General features: G+C 29.4%; 1 non-coding gene across 1 annotated transcript; it reads left to right on the top strand.

Annotated features, from left to right (window-relative positions):
* The first annotated feature begins 632 nt into the window (after positions 1-632).
* On the top strand, positions 633-739 carry LOC139874073 (small nucleolar RNA R71). Its single transcript, XR_011767775.1, has one exon. It is a non-coding gene; the product is annotated as a small nucleolar RNA R71 (small nucleolar RNA).
* The last annotated feature ends 7369 nt before the right edge of the window (positions 740-8108 follow it).

The following is an 8108-nucleotide window of genomic DNA, read 5'->3' as shown; positions in this document are numbered from 1 at the left end:
GAGATTCTATTAGCTTTGCCATCATTTCTTTCAGATTTGGCTTTTTCTCTTCGGTTTTTTGTGGTGGTTTATACAAGCTAGGTCTTTATTGATTGAAAGTGTTGTTTTAAGTTGGTTAGTTATTCGGACGTTGTTGGTTGTACGAGTTATTGTTAGGTCCATTTGGATTGTAAAGAATGTTTTGATTTCAATTGAAGTTTGGCCTTGGCGGTTGATAATTATTTTGATAATTATTTCCCGGCCTTTGGTTCATGTAGGAAACATTCTCACGTTGTTCCATCGTTTGCTCAATGTGACAATCTTTCATTAAGTGTGGTCAATCGCATTACTCACAACTGATTCGTATTGCGTGAATATCTTTATTCATCTTTTCCATTCATCTCTCGAAAGCATCTATTTTTGCGAAAACGGAATCAAAGTCATGGCTAGAATTGGCTCTAGCCACTTTAGATGAACGAAAAATATCTTTTTCCTGGTGACACTCATGTGAGTGGGAGGCTGTGTTATCAATAATTTTATGAGCTTCAGTTGCGGTTTTCTTCATAATGGAACCACCAACTATTATGTCGATGTCTTTTCGTGTAGGAATGTCGCATCCTTGGTAGAATATTTGTACTATTTGATAAGTGTCTAAACCATGCTGAGGACATCCTCTCAACAATTTTCCAAATCTTGTCCATGCCTCATATAGAGTTTCATTTGGCTTTTGTGTGAACGTAACAATTTCTCCTTGAAGTCTCACGGCTTTAGATGCTGGAAAGAATTGTTTAAGAAAATTTTCAACTAAAACATCCCATGTATCAATCGCCCCTTCAGGTAATGATTCTAACCAATCTTTGGCTTCTCCCTTTAAAGTCCAGGGAAATAACAAGAGATAGATCTGTTCAATCTCAACTTCTCTGATTTTGAATAGAGTACAAATCCTATTAAAAGTTCGAAGATGTTCGTTTGGATCTTCTTTTGGCGTACCACTATATTGGCATTGATTAATTACCATGTGTAGGATTTGTCCTTTTATTTCATAATCAGGTGCATTAATATCTGGCTTAATATTGGCGTGACCTTGGCCCGTGCGTGTGGTTCTCATTCGGTCTTCCATACTTAGAGGTTCCGTTACTTCCATAATTGAATTTGTTGAATCTGAATCACTAGAGAATTCTGATTTAATGATTTCTTCCTTAACAATCTCTGGATGTGTAATTTGTGGTTCCGGAGGAATGATTAGTGGTTCAGGATCTCTGAATTGTCCTTGAATATTCTCCAGATTCTCAATTGTGAAGTCGGGTTCAGAAAATGGATTATCGGAAATTTGAGTTGGAGTACTTGTTCGACTAGATGATGATTCTAAAGAAAAATCAACGGCGGCAATACTAGCTAGATGTCTTGATCTGGTTACAGGTGGTGAACGTATAAAAGGTGATGAACGTTTTGCTCGGTGCATTCACTGAATATCCTATTAGTTATAAAAGATAAAAATTATATAAGTTATCAAATTAATAGACTTTTCTGATTTTGCCCACGTTTCGAATAGCCAATAGATGCAGCAGGTAGCCAGGACCCTTTAAATCGGAAGCCCACAACTCGCCACTAACAAATCCAACTATTACTACGAACCAGAAAATTTTGGATGTCTATCAATTTAACCGCTTAAAATAATTTTTTGTTTTGAAATTTTATAGAAGAAATAGAAAATTCTATGTCCTAAAAACTAGAGCGTCGAGAAATAAGAAAGAAAAAGCGCGCGTCGAAAAACGTCAAAAATAAAAGGTCGAAAGACAAATGTCGAAAAATAATAAGAAGAAAGTAGCGCGTCGAAACTTAAAAGGTACTAAATACTAAAAAAAAATTAAAACTTACGTCTAAAGGTATTAAAGCTTAAGAGGAATTCTATATTCAAAACGACAATAACTTAAAAAGTACTAAAATTTATTAAATATTTAAGCGATAAGCGATGTCGTAAAATTCTAGAGCATCTAAATCTTAGTCTAAAGAAAAAGCACTTAAGGGATTTTACGGCATAGCCTAAAAATTCTAGAAATAAAAATAAACTACAGCAAATACTAAATTTAAAACTAAGTACGAACGAAAAAAAATACAAATATTACGAATAAACGATTAAAATATAAAATTCATAAAAAGATATAAAAAGTGATAAAATTACAATTTTATAAAAATATTATTTTTATATTATTATTTTATAAAAGTATTAATTTATATATTAATAAAACTAATTATAACTTAAAAATACAAATAAAATAACAACTAAACTAAATTATTATTAAAATAAACCCTAATTAGGTAATTAATAATAATAATAATTAATTAACTTAACCCTAATTCGGCTGTCCTAGGTTTCAGACGTGTCACCTCAGCTCATACGATCGCATGAGTTGAGGGTTAAGTTTCCATGCGGTCGCATGGATCTAGAAATCAGGCCAGATAGTTGGGCTGCTACAGTGTTCGGGCCCGAATACAATTTTAATTATTTTTTTTTGTTTTATATTTTTATAAAATATTTATATAAAACGTATAAATAAATAAAAAATTTACTTATTAGTTTTTTATAACTTCTCACAATAAATAGAAATATAAACTTTTTAAATTTAACTAAACTTAAAAATATAGATATATATTTTTCTTTTTCTTTTATATTTTTAATTGTATTATATAAAACGTATTTTTATAAAAATGAAATAAGACTTGATAAAAATCTTTTTTTATAGCGTTTCGCTTCGTCGAGTCCCCGGCAGCGGTGCCAAAAACTTGATGTGCGCAGAGGTGTATACGAAATAGTTATTATTTTTACTGCGAAATACTACAAAATATGATACAAATTACACAAGTTTTATTTATTTATTTATGGAATATACCTAAACCTTGCTACAACACTTATAGGCAGTGTACCTAATCGTAGAGTAGTGTAGTTTTTCGTAAGTCCGGTTCGTTCCACAGGGAGCTAGCTGAGTTTAACGCTATATTTTTATTAACTATATTTATATAATAATTATATATATATATATATATATATATATATATATATATATATATATATATATATATATATATATATATATATATATAAGTAGTAATATTATTATAAAAGGGGGTTATACCGTTTAATGACCGGTTTGTCGATTTTAAATAAAGCATAAAGATAAATGACGATAATATAAATGACAAAATTTAAATTGCGATAAAGTAAATTGCAGTAATTAAAATGACAGTAAATAAAGGTACGATGAAATATGAAATAAAAGTATTATGCTTATTTAAACTTCCGTAATTATGATGTTCGACGTGTTGATTTTAATTTATTACCCGGGTTAATTGTCCTTTGTCCTGGATTATTTGATACCTATTTGGTTTTTTGTCCATAATAGTCCATCGGTCATAATTATAAAATGTTCGCCAAATTAACCTTATTCTCGAAGTCAAATATTCCAACTAATTAGGGATTCGAACTGTAACAAGGTTTTAATACTTTGTTAATAATTACACCAGGTTATCGACTGCGCGTAATCCAAGGTTTTAATACTTTGTTAACAATTACACCAATTATCCTTGTATGTAATCCACCCCTGTTTTAATTAGATATGAATATTAATTTACCCACTTGATCAGAATGAATAATCAATTACCCAACCCGAATAATTAATTAAATGATCGTAAAAGATGTCGTATAAACGTTACTAAATAGGACATACATAATCATTTTAATAATTATTAGATTAACTAATTTGAAGATAGGTTTGACAGATTCCAATGAGTTGTCGCTCAATTAGACAATAACCCCTATCTATTAATAGTCAAAGTCCAATGTCCACAAGTATCGGTCTTTTGTCCAAACCTTAATTATGGTACAAAATCTAATAACCCCGTCATAATATTTAGTCTAACATCGTGATTACTTCGTCTCAAATAAGCATAATAATAACTTAGTTACGAGACATTAATTTAAAAAGGAAGAACTTAGCTTACAGTGGTGATTAATCGCGTAGCGTTACACGGACAGAATTTCGACTTTAAAACCCGTAAAACATTTCTTACAATAACCCAATTATTATTAAATTTAATTTAAAATTAAAATTATAATTAAAAATATAATTATGATTACAGAGGAAGAAGAAGAAAAAGGTATATATTACTCGTTCAATTCGCTACCTTTTATAGATGTGAGCTGAATTTGGGAGCCATGCGATCGCATGGGTTCCCTTTGTTATTTCCATGCGATCGCATGGACAGGCTGGCCAGCATACATCACTTTGTTTTCTAGTTTTGCCGACATTTTAATAAATAAATATAATATATATATATATATATATATATATATATATATATATATATATATATATATATATATATATATATATATAATTTTAAGAATTGTTTATATATTATATTATATTTATGTGCATAGTTGACTCGTAATTTTAACTCCGTTGCGTCGCGCGTTGAGAGTTGGTTCATGTCCCGGTTTCGGATTTTCAAACGTCCTTGCGTACTATTTAATATCTTGTACTTTGCATTTTGCGGCTTGCACTCTTATCATTTTTGGACGTTTCTCATCAATAAATTGAACCACTTGAATTACATCTTGTACATTTGAGCTTTTTGGTCATTTGTGTCTTCAAATCGTCGTTTTCTTCTTTTGTCTTCGCACTTATTTATTTAAACGAATATTACATAAAAATAGAACAATTGCAACTAAAAGCGTTACATATTGGAAGGATATTGTACCTAAATATATGTTCATTTGGAGAACTATCATGAATAATGATCCAAAATTCGTATGTATGAAGTTTTGAATGATCATAATATACTAAGCATAAAGAAATGTAATAGCAATTTGTTAAATTACCAGAATCACGGAGGATAGAACTATCAAGAATATATTTTCTTGATATGATTAGAGGTTACGTAGAATGAAAGATTTATGTAACATGGCACATGATGAGAGTATGATCTGTGAACCTCATCACATTCCATTAGAAATTTTAGCATGACTTACTGTAATATAACCACGTTGGCCAAACGCCATTATATTATACTAACTCATGCTTCAATTTCCAACACTTCTCCAGAAATCATTCATAATTTTTAATCGAATGTTACAGAGATATAGAAACTAAAACGGTTTTCTTTATGATGTAACGCAGACAGCACGAAGATATAAATAATTTCGGACAAGAATATTTATGAAAATATCCTCAGAAATATCGAAGATATTTATGATGATATTTTGGGAATTTCTTGAAAGGACCCGTCCTAATCCATCTGGACGAATACATTACATTTGGTTACATCGCGAGGTACTTGACCTCTATATGATACATTTTACAACATTGCATTCGTTTTTAAAAGACAAACTTTCATTACATCGAAAGTTGACGGAATGCATATCATTTCATAATATATCCAACTATAATTTACTTAATAATAATCTTGACTAACTCAATGACTCAAATGCAACATCTTTTGAAATATGTCATGAATGAGTCCAAGTAATATCTCTAAAATGAGCAAATGCACAACGGAAGATTTCTTTCAAACCTGAGAATAAACATGCTTTAAAGTGTCAACCAAAAGGTTGGTGAGTTCATTAGTTTATCGAAAACATTCATTTTCATCATTTTAATAGACCACAAGAATTTCATTTCCAGTTCTCATAAATATACGTCCCATGCATAGAGACAAAAATATCATTCATATGGTGAACACCTGGTAACCGACATTAACAAGATGCATATAAGAATATCCCCATCATTCCGGGACATCCATCGAACATGATATAAAAACTCGAAGTACTAAAGCATCCGCTACAACGGATGGGGTTTGTTGGGCCCAATAGATCTATCTTTAGGATTCGCGTCAATTAGTAGACTGGTTTACTAATTCTTAGGTTACCAAGTAAAAGGGGCTTATTCGGCTTCGATCATTCACCCATATAATGTAGTTTCAATTACTTGTGTCTATTTCGTAAAATATTTATAAAAAATTGCGCATGTATTCTCTGCCCAAAAATATAAAGGGTAAAAAAAGGCAAATGAAACTCACAATACTGTATTTTGTAGTAAAAATACATATGACGTCATTGAACAAATGTAGGGTTGACCTTGAATTTAACACATATAATTGTAATCAAACAAAATTGTATATATATATACATATATATATATATATATATATATATATATATATATATATATATATATATATATATATATTATTAAATTTTAACTTATTGTTATGTATATATAATGTTTTAAAATTAATATTTATATATTTATATGTTTTTATATTATTATTTATAATATCTTAAAATATTTTATATACTATATGTAATTTAGTTGTTAATAATATTTCATATAAAAATATAGTATGTAATATACTTATATATATAAATCTCTTTTATTTTTAAAACTAACAATTATAATTCTGTTAAAGTAAAGATAATAATACTAATACTTAGATATAAAAATGAAACATGATAGTTGTACTAATAATGATTCTTTAGATAATAATATAGTTGTAATAATAGTTTTTAATAATAATAATACTAATAATGATAATATCAGTAGTTTTTAATAAAATGAAGGATTTAATAATAATGATAAAAATAATAATTCTGATATTAATACCTAATATTTAATAATAATAATATTTATAACAATCTTGTTACGAATGGTAATCTTAATAATAATACATTTGTTAATAATAATAATAATACGTCTAAAATGTTACTAATACTAATATTAATGATAATAATAATGGTTATAATTCTTATCATAATTATAATACTAGTAGTACTTATAATGCTAATATATAGTAGTAATAACAATTAATAACAACAATAATAAATACAATAATAATAATAATAATAATAATAATAATAATAATAATAATAATAATAATAATAATAATAATAATAATAATAATAATAATAATAATAATAATAATAGTAATAAAAATAGTATAACTACCTCAAAGAATCGTCAAAAGAAAAATAACGCTTCCAACGGGGCTCGAACCCGTGACCTCTCGGTTACATCCAACACTCCTACCCATGGTTCTGCTTAATCATTTCTATTTTAATATGTTCATTTATTTCTTTCAACCTTAAATGTCTACCGCCTTCTTAATACAAACCCATTTACATCTTTATCATCAACCTTAAATCATCATCATATTAATATTAACATATCATCGTTATCATATTCATGATCATATTCCTAATTATTATCATAATCATACGCGTAATACATCATCGTCTAACATCATCATCATTTTACGGTCCTCCTAATACCATCATTAATGCCATCATACATAACCATCATCTTCAATTTTATCATGAACATTACATCATCATGCTTATTCATATCATCACCGCCACCATCATATATGTATAACATCATCGGGAAAACATCAATACCAGGATATTAAAATCATCACGTCATAATATCATATTTATCGTTACTGTAACAGAATTAAAGCATAGTAGAAGCCCACTTAACGATTCATTCCCAATTGGATTCTTTTCTGAAGCCCATTTAACGATATGCAATTTTTAAAACGAAGTCCATTAACTAGCAGACCAATTGGCCTGAGTCCAGTACCATAACAAGTTGTACAGTTGGTTGGTAAAGGATCGAACACGATTACCCTACCACTTATCAAGTGGGTCATCGATTTAGAGAAAGAATAATATAAGTTAACAGTGGTTTTGTTGTTGATGATTTTATCGAAGCTAACTAATGAAACAGAAGTAAACGATCCAGATATAAAACAATCGTGTGTGTTGATGTTCTTCGTGGTGATTGAGCAGAAATAAAAACAAACAAACATGATGGGTGGCGATGGAGGTGATAGGCTGGTGGTTCGTGATTATGGTTTTGAAGATGGCAGTGGGGTGGCAGTTGTGGTTTTTATTGATAGGAACAAAGAAGAAGGAGAGAAAAGGTAATAGTTGGTGGTTTTCAAGAGAGAGAGAGAAGAGGATGAGAGAGAGGTGGTTTGCCATGGTGTTGGATGGTGGCCGCCGTTTGGGGTGGTGATGTGGGTGAAGGTTTTCAAGTGGTGGTGAGGTGAGGGTCGATCGTTTTAAAATGATA

The sequence above is a fragment of the Rutidosis leptorrhynchoides genome, chromosome 10 (genome assembly GCF_046630445.1).
Source record: "Rutidosis leptorrhynchoides isolate AG116_Rl617_1_P2 chromosome 10, CSIRO_AGI_Rlap_v1, whole genome shotgun sequence".
In the NCBI taxonomy this organism is placed as follows: Eukaryota; Viridiplantae; Streptophyta; class Magnoliopsida; order Asterales; family Asteraceae; genus Rutidosis; species Rutidosis leptorrhynchoides.
Note: the sequence above shows the minus strand (reverse complement) of the source record. Positions and strands in the feature narration are given on the sequence as shown.